At 42.4% G+C, this 13,248-nt stretch overlaps 1 protein-coding gene across 1 annotated transcript in view; it reads right to left on the reverse strand.

Annotated features, from left to right (window-relative positions):
* Positions 1-13,248, reverse strand: part of LOC309796612 (uncharacterized protein) — an 863,921-nt gene that overhangs the window by 756,932 nt on the left and 93,741 nt on the right. The window contains exons 2-3 of the mRNA XM_082609846.1: positions 12,704-12,774; positions 12,501-12,573 (exon numbers count right to left, since the gene is read on the reverse strand). The gene's annotated coding sequence lies outside the window, so the exon portion shown is untranslated. The remainder of the gene's footprint in view (positions 1-12,500; positions 12,574-12,703; positions 12,775-13,248) is intronic.

Genomic DNA, 13,248 nt, shown 5'->3' on the forward strand with positions numbered 1-13,248 from the left:
AAGACAAATCCACTTCCTTCTTTCATCTTAGGGTTAATAAAATCGTTATTCAAACTCTGGAAAGGCACATTTCCTCTCCTTGCCCCCTGCCTCTACCAAGACAATTTTACCAACTAATATATACTGTAAAGAGTGAGCCTGTTGTAGCACTGCATCCAGAAAAGCTTTTCATTAAACGATATTCTTGAGGGCACAGCATCTTGCCATAAAGGAAATAACTCCCAAGATCTTTCATAACCTCTGTTAGAATGTAAATCATAAGACCAAATTTGCACTGACACAAATATCCTACAGGTTAAGTTGCTTACACCCTGCTACAAATTGTTATAAAACCCAGATCAAATTTGTCAGTTTAAGATTCTACAACTTAAGAGAAATTAATGGGCAATATTTTCAGTCTCCCTGGAACTCCCAAAGCTATATCTGATGCAACTATAAAAAAATCCATGGAATTAATTTCACCCTCAAAAATCAAAGCAGCTGCATTAGTAATTGACTTAATAAATTTCAAAACCATCTCAATTGTGCCTACAAATCCAGCACAGATTGAGATCAAACCTGAGACACAATTCAATTTTCCAAACTATGTACCAAATGTTGATGGAGAGTGAAACTGTTGACCCACATATACCTATCAGATTAGGTATCATCATCATCATCATCACACTGTCCTCTGTATCAGAAGTTGACACCTACTGACCCACTTTTAGTAGGCTGTGATCTTGAGATGTTTTGTTTGTTAGAGTAGTGAACTTGTTCTAGACATCTCCACTCAATTCCAATTCTGATCAACATTTTCAAGGACACTACCTAGGGTTAAGTGAGCAGTCTAAGGCCAAGAAGTAACCAACTGTTTCACCAGGGAATCAAACCCATGACCATGACCCCATAAGTATCGAAGCAGTCATAGTGAATCATGCAGAAATCAGCAGCGCAACTACTATAGAGTTCCTCAAGTATAACCTAAGGACGCTGAAGAAAGGTGGGTGAAAGATGTACTACTTTACCATTATCTTTTCATAGCTGTGATTGGAACCATGTACTTAACTACAGGCTATTCAAAAATTACAGGACAATGGATGATCTCTGAATTTATTGAGGGATTTAAAGTTATGGCCTGATAGAATGAAAATCACACACTTGCCTTAGGAAATAGAGTGCTTGTCCACCTCAAGTAAAGAAGAGCATATATTATCCAACTCTGATGAGAACAGGTTTCAGTACATGCTCATTATGCTATGGTGGGTGTATCAGTTTTCTAGGGCTGCTGTAACAAATTACCACTAACTTGGTGGCTTAAAACAACAGAAATTTATTCTCTAATAGTTCTAAAGGCCAGGAGCCTGAAATCAGGGTGTCAGAGGAGCCATGCTTCCTATGAAGGCTCTAGAGAAGAATTCTTCCTTGCCTCTTCCTAGCTTCTGGTGGCTCTTGGCAATGCTTGGAGTTCCTTGGGTTGCAGCTATATCACTCCAACCTGTGCCTCCATTTTCACATGGCCTTCTTCTCTTTGTGTGTGTGTGTGTGACCACTCCTCATCTTATAAGGACACCAGTCACTGGATTTAAGGCCCACCTGAATTCAGTATGGCCCCATCTTAACTAGTTACATCTGCAAAAGGCCTATTTCCAAATAAGGTCACATTCTGAAGTTATAACGTAGACATGAATTTTTGGAGGACACTATCCAACCCACTATAGTGGGCATTCTCAATTTGCCAAAGTCACTGCTCTTACCAGATTGATTTCCTACATGGCTTCTTGGTTCTATTTATGGATAGGAGACTATAAACCGTTTTCCTTCCAGGTCTCCAAACTCCAGTATAATTTGATAGTCTACAAACAATGCCCAGTTCAAAATAATGTATCAAACATGTATGTAGGGCTTCCCTGGTGGCGCAGTGGTTGGGAGTCCGCCTGCCGATGCGGGGGACACGGGTTCATGCCCCGGTCTGAGAGGATCCCACGTGCCGTGGAGCGGCTGGGCCCGTGAGCCATGGCCACTGAGCCTGCGCGTCCGGAGCCTGTGCTCCACAACGGGAGAGGCCACAACAGTGAGAGACCCGCGTACCGCAAAAAAAACAAAACAACAACAACAAAAAAAAACATGTATGTAGTTTTTACCTTTTTATTTTCCAAGACATCTAGCTCTAGATAAGACTTAAAACTGACATAGCAATCAGCAAAAATGAAAGCAGCACTTTAAAACTATGATTCTTTTTAAAAATTCCGGCCAAACATTAAGTATTGATATTTCACAATAGCCAAAGAGGAAGATAATTCTAATGTTCAGCCAAATTGATAACAACTCTAGAGCAGTGGTTTTCCAAGTGTGATCCCCAGACCATCAGCATCGGCATCAGCTGGGAGCTCCTTAGATGCAGAAGTTCAGTGCCCATCCCAGACCCACTGAATCAGAATTCTCATTCTAACATTTTTCTTCAGATGATGCATATGCTCTGTTCTAAAATTCTGATGCCAAAAGTAAAAAGAAGCCTAACCCTCCCATATAATTCCATACTTTCTGGCAGGAATGGGTATTTGTTTTGCTGAGGGTTGATAGGGACTGTTACACACACACACACACACACACACACACACACACAGGTCCTCTGCCTTCCCACAGAGTGTCAGCAGCTTTCCAAATGAACAAGCTGTTTCCATGACATCAAACCCTTGATTCGAAGCAGATATACCAACCATCCAGGAGTGTGATAGCACAATGCACCATTTCGTATGTATTTCATTTGTGTTCTTGGTCTCAAACATCTCTTCCTTCAAAAAGAAATCCTTGTGAAAAAAACCCTAATATTTACAGCAACACTTTAATTGACAAATGTGTCACCCTTTTTTCTCCTGTAAGTAGGGCACTCTGAAGGATTCTGTGTTAAATCTCTTGTCATAGTTAATCAATCTGGGATAATAATGTGAATGACCAGTAAATTAATTATACTACTATAGGTATATGTTCTCCCCCTCTAGTGAATGTTTTCCTTTTCCCCACTGCAGTCCAGGCCATTTTATTCTTGATATAGTCTTAAAGTCAATTTCTTCTTTGCTGTGAACATGCTTTTTTTCTCTTACTTCTCTGAACAAATGATGGAAAAATCCTCCCTTTTGCAGCATCTGTACTTAACAATATCCTGACTTGAGAGAGACAAACCCGAGAATGTGACTACAAGAAATTCATTTGCATTAACAGCAACCTGAAAAGATAGTGGATCAAATCCTAGCCTCTCCCTAAAAATCCTCCCTTAAATGTTTATCTCCACAGTTTTTCTAAATTAATTTACCTAATCAACAAATTTAAAGGAGAAATCACATCACGTTTAATGCCAACCAGTTTAAAAATAGTCAAGTCTGTTCGGCAGGGAACAGACCAAATTCAAAAGTGCAGAAAGGAACCAAGTGTAAAGAGGGCGATTAAATAAGCACATACTCAATAAAGCTCGAAGCCCTAGAACTGCAGGCTCAGATGCAAATCGGCTTCGCTGTGGAAGGTTCAGGCAGGAGCTGTTAGGAATTCTTCACAGCATTTTCTAGCCCATGACACCTACCAGGCTTACGCCCACCTGCTCACACAAGTAAAATGCAAGAAGAAGAAAGCGCTTCTGGAATGCATAATTCCCAAATGCTTCAGGCAAGCAGATGTCTGAATGTGAGGGGTTCAGACCATTCCTCGCTCCTGTGCTCCCGGGATTCAGTCATTCAATCCCACGGCTGCAGGGTATGAATCACTGCTGTAAATCACCTTCGATTTCCAAATATGTAAGGAGAGTTTAGGGGAAAAAAAGAAGGTGACGTTCTCTTCACAACCTTCAAGAACTGGCTGTGTGACAAGAGCCAGCGCCAGGGGAACCCAGCCATCGGAAGGAAGAGACAGCCCAGAAAATCCCTTTGAGACAGACGGAGGGATAACAGGAAACAAGAGAAAGAAGCCGGGAGTGAAGCAGGGACTGACAAAACAGAGCGGAGCCTAGAGCTTAACCAGCTGCATCTCTAGCATTTAAATTTCTCAAGGAGGCAAATGGGATGCATTTTCTACACAGGTGTTGCAGCCGCCCTCCCATCCTACCTCTCCGGGGAGATGTGGCCTGCGTCCATTTTGATCACTTTAGCACTGAGCACAATGACAGACACATAGTAGGAGCTCTATGTATATTTGTTGCTATATTCGTTGATTAAATGGCTGATTAATTAATGAGACAAAAAGGTTCTCAACAAAGTTTATCAAATACTATTTCTGGAGAATTACCATTATAAAATGATACCTGTGTTCTTCTGGGGAGTGTGGAGAAGGATGTGTTTCCCTAGACAAAATAAAATCCTATTGAAATATAAGAAAAATTTTAAATCTCATGAAGGGAAATGAAACATATGCAAGACATTCAGTCAGGATTGTTTTTGAGTTTGTCTAATGATTTATCCTGCACTGATAGTCTAGCTGAGCAGAAAAGCTAGGCCAGAATTCCTGAATTTTTATCTAAGTCCCTGCCTAGCACTGTGCTCTGTATTCCACAGTAACTTTCACTTTTTCCTGGTTCCTCAGATTCAAGCACACCATGGAAGCCGATAGTGGTGATGAGTACATTTCCCTGGATGGATACACCAAGCAGGTTTATGAACCAACGTGTAGCAGCAAGTACCAAGCATTTGAAAAAGATACTAGAATATACGCAAGAGTCTGGGAAAGAGGCATGTTTTTAGCATAACCACACACAGGAGAAATTTAAGAGGGAGTAAATCTTGGCAATGGGAAAGGTCTGATTGTCTTGCAGATGCTCTACTGTGTGAGAGATCTTAATAGCTATTACACCATCCCCACTCCCAGCTCCAGCCCCAGGCCCCCCCCAGCAGCCAGTGACAGAACAGACGGACCCAAACAATGCACAGCCCACACAGTGGATGGAGAAGGAGAAGCAGGACCCGGTACGGGGGAGGTGGATGCCCAACGCTCCTTCCAGCGCTAAAATTCTATTGGCACCTGGATTGCCCAGGCCACGACAGCCTTTAGACAAAAAGGTGGACCGTAATAAAGTGTCGTGGCTCTCCCAATCCCTCTTTAATGCCTTCCCAAAGTCGGAATGTTTCTAAGGGGCGCCCCACGTGGGCTCTGCATTTGTCTTTCCTGCTACTCTCCCTAGGGGAACTCAGTCATGGGTGCCCCCGGAGCTCATGCCTTAGGCCCTTCTGCCCACTGCAATTCGGACAAAGAGGTCAGGTTCTCCACCTGAGGGCCTCCTCTCAGCCTATGAGACGGGCAGGTGGGAATACCAAGCAAATACCCAGGGAGTAATTCCCAGCTGGTAATGATTGAACCGGAAGCTAAAACCCCAAGCTTCCTTGCCCCTTGGATAGGATAACTCTGAGGCATGTTTTTTTTTTCTTTTCCTGCGGTACGCGGGCCTCTCACTGTTGTGGCCTCTCCCGTTGCAGAGCACAGGCTCCGGACGCGCAGGCTCAGTGGCCGTGGCTCACGGGCCCAGCCGCTCCACGGCATGTGGGATCTTCCTGGACCGGGGCACGAACCCGCGTCCCCTGCATCGGCAGGCGGACTCTCAACCACTGCGCCACCAGGGAAGCCCAGCATGTTTTATATTCTCTCTCAAAGGCCCCAGTAAGATTGAGCTTCATTTAGCCACACTGGTGACCTGCTCACTGGTGTGCCCTTTACTGGAATGTTACCAAATACGCTTTTGGCATTTTGTAACATAGGCTGCATTTTCAGGCAAGGAAACAATTGCTTTTGTTTCCATGCAGACAAGTACTGTGACAGTACAATGTCCTCTGAAAGGGCGAGTGTGGCAGATATGTCAGAGCCCACTTCTAGCACCTCAGGCCTTACCCTTGTCGTGAACTCCTGGCCCGCTGCTGACTGCCGCACCTGCGGTTCTCTGCCTAAAGAACCGTCCTGGCTGTCAGAGCCCAGCAGCGAATCGGTGCCCCCAGGAGCAGCCCTCAACCAGCGACCGAATGAGAGAGTTCTGAAGCACTTCTTCTATACTGGCTCCCAGTGTTCCCAGTAGACTTATACTCCAGTTATCCATGGTACTAACTTGCTTGCTAACACACCCTTCCCGTCCTTAACTCATTTCTCCTGCCAGTGCTTCCTGGGATCATCTTCCAAATTAACTACTTGTACTGGAATCTTCGCCTCAGAATCTACTTCTAGGAGAAGATAGCCTAAGATAGGGAAGCGACACAAATCCAAATGTCTGGAATCCTAAATAACAAATAAGCAAAGGACATGAACCCTTAAGTCCCTCAATTCTGTCTCCTAAAAAGTTTGATATGAAGGCAAAATGAAGCCCTTGGGATTCAAAGGCCTCAGGCTTACTGACCAAAACTTTAAATCTAAAGGAACATTTCTGAATCCAATACTAGATTGCCAAAGATCCTCATCTACCCTGGCCCTTCAGCATTTTCTCTTCTGTCTGTTCCACAGAATTTGATGGGCTTCCTAAGGGAACATTGCCTCATCTATCTTATAAAAGCTTCAAGTAGTACTTAACATACACTTACAAAATATTAAATCATTGCAGCCATTTTTTCTTCACCTTTCAAAGTGCACTTTAATAAAATCTCCATAATACCTGTTATTCTTATTTTAAAAGTAATAGAGGATCACTGTAGATAATTTGAAAAAAATGCACAACAAAAAGGGAAAGTAAAAGTTCCATCACCAAAGAAAGCCACTATTAAATTTTGGTGTATTTTCTTCTACTCCTATATAGCGTGTGTGTGTGTGTGTGTGTGTGTACAGTTTTCTCTTCTGCAAAATTAGGATCATTCTATATAATATTTTTAAATAGATGTAGTTACAGCTGTCAAGTTGCCATGATCATTACAGCTGAAGACTCATGAATACCAAATCAACAGATACACCAAGAAACATCATTTTAGTTTTCTTTTTTAACCTCATCCCTCTCCTTTACTTTTATGAAACCATTTTATATGAACTAATTTTTTTAACCTAAGTAGACTGATTAAAATGTAACAACATTTTCCTTCTCTGCCCGTCTTTCTAAAAACTGTTAATGAACAGTGAACTGGTCAATCAGCAGGTGAGAGCAGAGAAAAAGGACAGGGGCCAAGCTGATGGAGACGATAACTAGCTTCAGATAATCAAGGCTGATTGTGCATTCACTTTCCCATGAATGTCTAAAGCTGTGAAGGGCAATTACCAAGTGCATTAAGTGGAGGGGGTTCTGTGTTGCTTCTTTTATCCTCTCTGATCATCTGTTGAGCTGTTAGAGACCACTTTCTGCGACTCATTTGTAATCAGCACATAGAAAGCAGAAGGCCCCCAACAGGTGTGCCCCTGAATCTGGTGAAAGGTCGGAAAATAGCCCCTCTGAAATTACAGTTAATAAGAGCTAGCATATAAAGGATAGATGCCTCCCCAATAGATAACTCATCTAAAAGATAACTTCTAGGGCTTCCCTGGTGGCGCAGTGGTTGAGAGTCCGCCTGCTGATGCAGGGGACACGGGTTCGTGCCCCGGTCCGGGAGGATCCCACGTGCCGTGGAGCGGCTGGGCCTGTGAGCCATGGCCACTGAGCCTGCGCGTCCGGAGCCTGTGCTCCGCAACGGGAGAGGCCACAACAGTGAGAGGCCCGCGTACAGCAAAAAAAAAAATAAATAAAATAAAAAAATAAAAGATAACTTCTAAAGACATTGGTTGCTGATAATAGAAAATGATTTGCTGAATCTCATAAAGAGGCTTGGGTTCTTCCCTAAAATGAAATCTAAAATATAACTACTACCGGTAGATGAACTATACTCTTGGAAACTAACTTCTCTGAAACAAGGAAGAAAGGCAGAAAACTGTGATAATCCAAAAACGGGGGAGGAATAGGACTGCGGTAAAAACTACCTCCTACTGAATACTATGCGTGTATTTGGCCTAGGTGCTTTGTATCAGTTAAGCTTCAAACTACTCTGTGAAATGCATTTTACTCTTTCCACTTTTTAGATGCAGAAACTGAGGCCTCAGAGAGATTAGGTAATAAATAGCTAGTAGGTAGAAGAGCTGGCATTCCAATCCATGACTGCCTTATTCCAAGGTGTTGGACGGTAAAATGTCAGTATTTAACAGAAATATTTCCAGCAAGAGAATGCTCTGATTCTGTTAATGCTGTCATAGTTTTATAGACCAAAATAGTTTTTTTTTTTCAGCCACGCCGTCCGGCTTGCAGGATCTTAGTTCCCTGAGCAGGGATTGAAACCGGGCCCTCGGCAGTCAAAGTCCTAACCACTGGACCCCCAGGGAATTCCCTATACCAAAATACTTTCATAATCAGCTACAAAACTTGATGACAGTACTCCCTAAGTCCATTCAATTTCTACTTCTTATGAAGAAAATGTGTGATGTCTCCTCCTAAATGGGCATCCCCAGTATAAATTACTGTGAGCCATTATCCTGCCAGAGATAGTTCTCCATGTAAATTAATAAACTGGCAAAAACCTATGGGATGGAGAGAGGAACCAAGATGGCAGAGTAGAAGGACGTGCTCTCACTCCCTCTTGTGAGCACACCAGAATCACAACTAGCTGCTGGACAATCATCGACAGGAAGACACTGGAACTCACCAAAAAAGATACCCCACATCCAAAGACAAAGGAGAAGCCACAATGAGACGGTAGGAGGGGTGCAATCACAATAAAATCAAATCCCACAACTGCTGGGTGGGTGACTCACAAACTGAAGAACACTTATACCACAGAAGTCCACCCACTGGAGTGAAGGTTCTGAGCCCCACGTCAGGCTTCCCAACCTGGGGGTCTGGCAACAGGAGGACAAATTCCTAGAGAATCAGACTTTGAAGGCTAGCAGGATTTGATTGCAGGACTTCAACAGGACTGGGGGAAAGAAAGACTCCACTCTTGGAGGGCACACACAAAGTAGTGTGCGCATTGGGACCCAGGGGAAAGAGCAGTGACCCCAGGGGAGACTGAACCAGACCTACCTGCTAGTGTTGGAGGGTCTCCCGCAGAGGCAGGCGTGGGGGTGTGGCTGTGGCTCACCGTGGGGACAAGGACACTGGCAGCAGAAGTTCTGGAAAGTACTCCTTGGCGTGAGCCCTCCCAGAGTCTGCCATTAGCCCCACCAAAGAGCCCAGATAGGCTCCAGTGTTGGGTTGCCTCAGGCCAAACAGCCAACAGGGAGGGAATGCAGCCCCACCCATCAGCAGACAAGCAGATTAAAGTTTTACTGAGCTCTGCCCACCACAGCAACACCCAGCTCTAACCACCACCAGTCCCTCCCATCAGGAAACTTGCACAAGCCTCTTAGACACCCTCATCAAACAGAGGGCAGACAGCAGGAGCAAGAAAAACTACAATCCTGCAGCCTGTGGAACGAAAACCACATTCACAGAAAGATAGACAAAATGAAAAGGCAGAGGGTTATGTAACAGATGAAGGAACAAGATAAAACCCCAGAAAAACAACTAAATGGAGTGGAGATAGGAAACACTCCAGAAAAATAATTCAGAATAATGATAGTGAAGATGATCCAGGAACTCGGGAAAAGAATGGAGGCAAAGAGTGAGAAGATGCAAGAAATGTTTAACAAAGACCTAGAAGAATTAAAGAACAAACAAACAGAAATGAACAATACAATAACTGAAATGAAAAATACACTAGAAGGAATCAATAGCAGAATAACTTTCGCAGAAGAATGGATAAGTGACCTGGAAGACAGAATGGTGGAATGCACTGCTGCGGAACAGAATAAAGAAAAAAGAATGAAAAGAAATGAAGACTCCCTAAGAGAACTCTGGGACAACATTAAATGCAACAACATTCGCATTATAGGTGTCCCAGAAGGAGAAGAGAGAGAGATAGGACCTGAAAAAATATTTGAAGAGATTATAGTTGAAAACTTCCCTAACATGGGAAAGGAAATAGCCACCCAAGTCCAGGAAGCACAGAGAGCCCCAGGCAGGATAAACCCAAGGAGAAACATGCCAAGACACACAGTAATCAAACTGACAAAAATTAAAGACAAAGAAAAATTATTGAAAGCAACAAGGGAAAAATGACAACATACAAGGGAACTCCCATAATGTTAACAGCTGATTTCTCAGCAGAAACTCAACAAACCAGAAGGGAGTGGCATGACATATTTAAAGTGATGAAAGGGAAGAACCTACAACCAAGATTACTCTACCCGGCAAGGATCTCATTCGGACTCGATGGAGAAATCAAAAGCTTTACAGACAAGCAAAAGCTAAGAGAATTCAACACCACCAAACCAGCTCTACAAAAAATGCTAAAGGGACATCTCTAAGTGGGAAACACAAGAGACGAAAAGGACCTACAAAAACAAACCCAAAACAATTAAGAAAATGGTAATAGGAACATACATATCGATAACTACCCAAAGCAATCTACATATTCAATGCAATCCCTCTCAAATAAGCAATGGCATTTTTTTTAACAGAACTAGAACGAAAAAATCTGAAAATCTGTATGAAGACACAAAAACCCCCGAATAGCCAGAGCAGCTTGATGGAAAAAAACGGAGCTGGAGGAATCAGACTCCACGACTTCACACTGTACTACAAAGCTACAGTAATCAAGACAGGACGGGCCTGGCACAAAAACAGAAATACAGATCAATGCAACCGGATAGAAAGCCCTCAGATAATGCCACGCACCTATGGTCAACTAATCTATGACAAAGGAGGCAAGGATACACAGTGCAGAAAGAAGAGTCTCTTCAGTAAGTGGTTCTGGGGAACCTGGACCAAGACATGTAAAACAATGAAGTAAGAACACTCCCATACACCGTACACAAAAATAATCTGAAAATGGAACAGAGACCTAAACTCAGGACTGTACACCGTGAAACTCTTAGAGGAGAACACAGGAAGAACAGGCTTTGACATAAATCACAACAAGATCTTTTGTAATCCTCCTCCTAGAGTCATGGAAATAAAAACAAAAATGTACAATTGGGACCTAAGGAAACTTAAAAGCTTTTGCTAAGCACAGGAAACTAAGAACAAGAGGAAAACACAACCCTCAGAATGGGAAAAGTATTTGCATACGAAGCAGCGGACTCGGGATCAATCTCCAAAATATATAAACAGCCCATGCTGCTCGGTATTAAAAAATCCAGCAACGCACTCTAAAAACGGGCAGAAGCCCTAAACAGACAAGACATAGAGCTGGCCAACAAGCACGTAAAAACCGGCTCTACTTCACGAACTATTAGAGAGATGCACACCAAAACTACACCGAGCTATCACCTCACACCATTTAGAAAGGGCATCATCGGAAAATCAACAAAGAACAACTGCTGGACACGGTGTGGAGCAGAGAGAACACTCTTGCACTGTCGGTGGGAGTGTAGATGGATACAGCCACTAGGGAGAAGAGTAAGGAGGTTCCTTAAAAAACTGAAAGTAGAATTACCATATGACCCAGCAATCCCACTACAGGGCATAAACCCAGAGAAAAGCATAGTTCTAAAAGACACATGCACCCCAGTGTTCATTGCAGCACTATTTACAATAGCCAGGTCTTGGAAACAACCTAAATGCCCATCCACAGACGAATGGATAAAGAAGATGTGGTACCTATATACGATGGAATATTACTCAGCCAGGAAAGGGAACTGAGTTGGTTCATTTGTACAGGCGTGGATAGATCTAGACACTGTCATACAGAGTGAAGTCAGTCAGAAAGAGAAAATCAGGCATCGTATATAAACGCACATATATGCAACCTAGAAAAATGGTACAGATGAACCGGCGTGCAGGATAGAATTGATACACAGATGTGGAGAACCAACGTATGGCCACCAAGGGGGGAAAGTGGACGCGGTGCTGGTGCTCGTGTGATGAATTCGGAGATTGGGATTGACATATATATAGTAATATGTATACGATGGATAACTAATAAGAACCTGCTGCATAAAAAAAGAAGTAACATTCAAAAATTCAAAAAACAATATGATAAAAGGAAGATATGTTCATTTGAACTGATCATTTACTAAACAGACAACAAACTCTGAAGGTAGTTGGGACTGTCAATAAAAAGTTAGACAAAAATGAAAGAAATTACTGAAATAGCAACAAAGAAAACAATATCAAAGATCAAAAAAGCTAAAAGCTAGTTCTTTGAGAAGATGAACAATATTGATAAACCTTTAGCCAGACTGATCAAGATAAAGAGGGAGAGGACTGAAATCAATACAATTAGAAATGAAAAAGAAGTTACAACGGACAACACAGAAATACCAAACATCCTAAGAGACTACTACAAGCAAGTCTATGCTCATAAAATGGACAATCTGGAAGAAATGGACAAATTCTTAGAAAGGTACAACCTTCCAAGACTGAAGCAGGAAAAAATAGAAAATATGAACAGACCCAGTACGAGTAATGAACTTGAAAGTCTGATTACAAATCATCCAACAAATAAAAGTCCAGTACCAGATGGCTTCACAGGTTAATTCTATCCAACATGTAGAAAAGAACTAACACCCACCTTTCTCAAACTCTTCCAAAATCCTGGCGTGGAAGGAACACTCTGAAACTCTTTCTATGAGGCCACCATCACCCTGTTACGAAAACCAGACAAAGATAGTAGAAAAAACAGTTACACCCCGATATCACTGATGAACTTAGATGCAAAGCGACTCAACAAAATAGTAGCCAACAGAATCCAACACCATATTAAAAGTATCATACCTCATGATCGAGTGCGCTTTATCGCAGGGATGCATGGAATCTTCAATATACGCAAATCAATGTGATACCCCCTATGAACAAATTAAAGAGGGAAAACCATATGATCATGTCAATCGATGCAGAAAAACTTGTGACAAATGTCAGCACACATTTATGATAAAAAACCTGCAGAATGTGGGCTTAGAGGGAACCTCACTCAACTTAATCAAGGACGTATACAACAAACCCACAGCAAACATTTTCATTGGTGAAGAACTGAAAGCATGTCCTCTAAGATCAGCAACAAGACAAGGATGACCACTCTCATCACTATTATTCAACATAGTTTTGGAAGTTCTAGCCACGGCAATGAGAGCAGCAAAAGAAATAAAAGGAGCACAAATTGGAAAAGAAGAAGTAACACTGTCACTCTTTGCATATGACATGATACTATACTTAGAGAATCCTAAAGCTGCCACCATAAAACTAGTAGAGCTAGTCCATGGATTTGGTGACGTGGCAGGACACAAAATTAATGCACAGAAATCCCTTGCATTCATATACAT

Source organism: Mesoplodon mirus, assembly GCF_964341445.2.
Source record: "Mesoplodon mirus genome assembly, chromosome: X".
Taxonomy (NCBI): Eukaryota; Metazoa; Chordata; class Mammalia; order Artiodactyla; family Ziphiidae; genus Mesoplodon; species Mesoplodon mirus.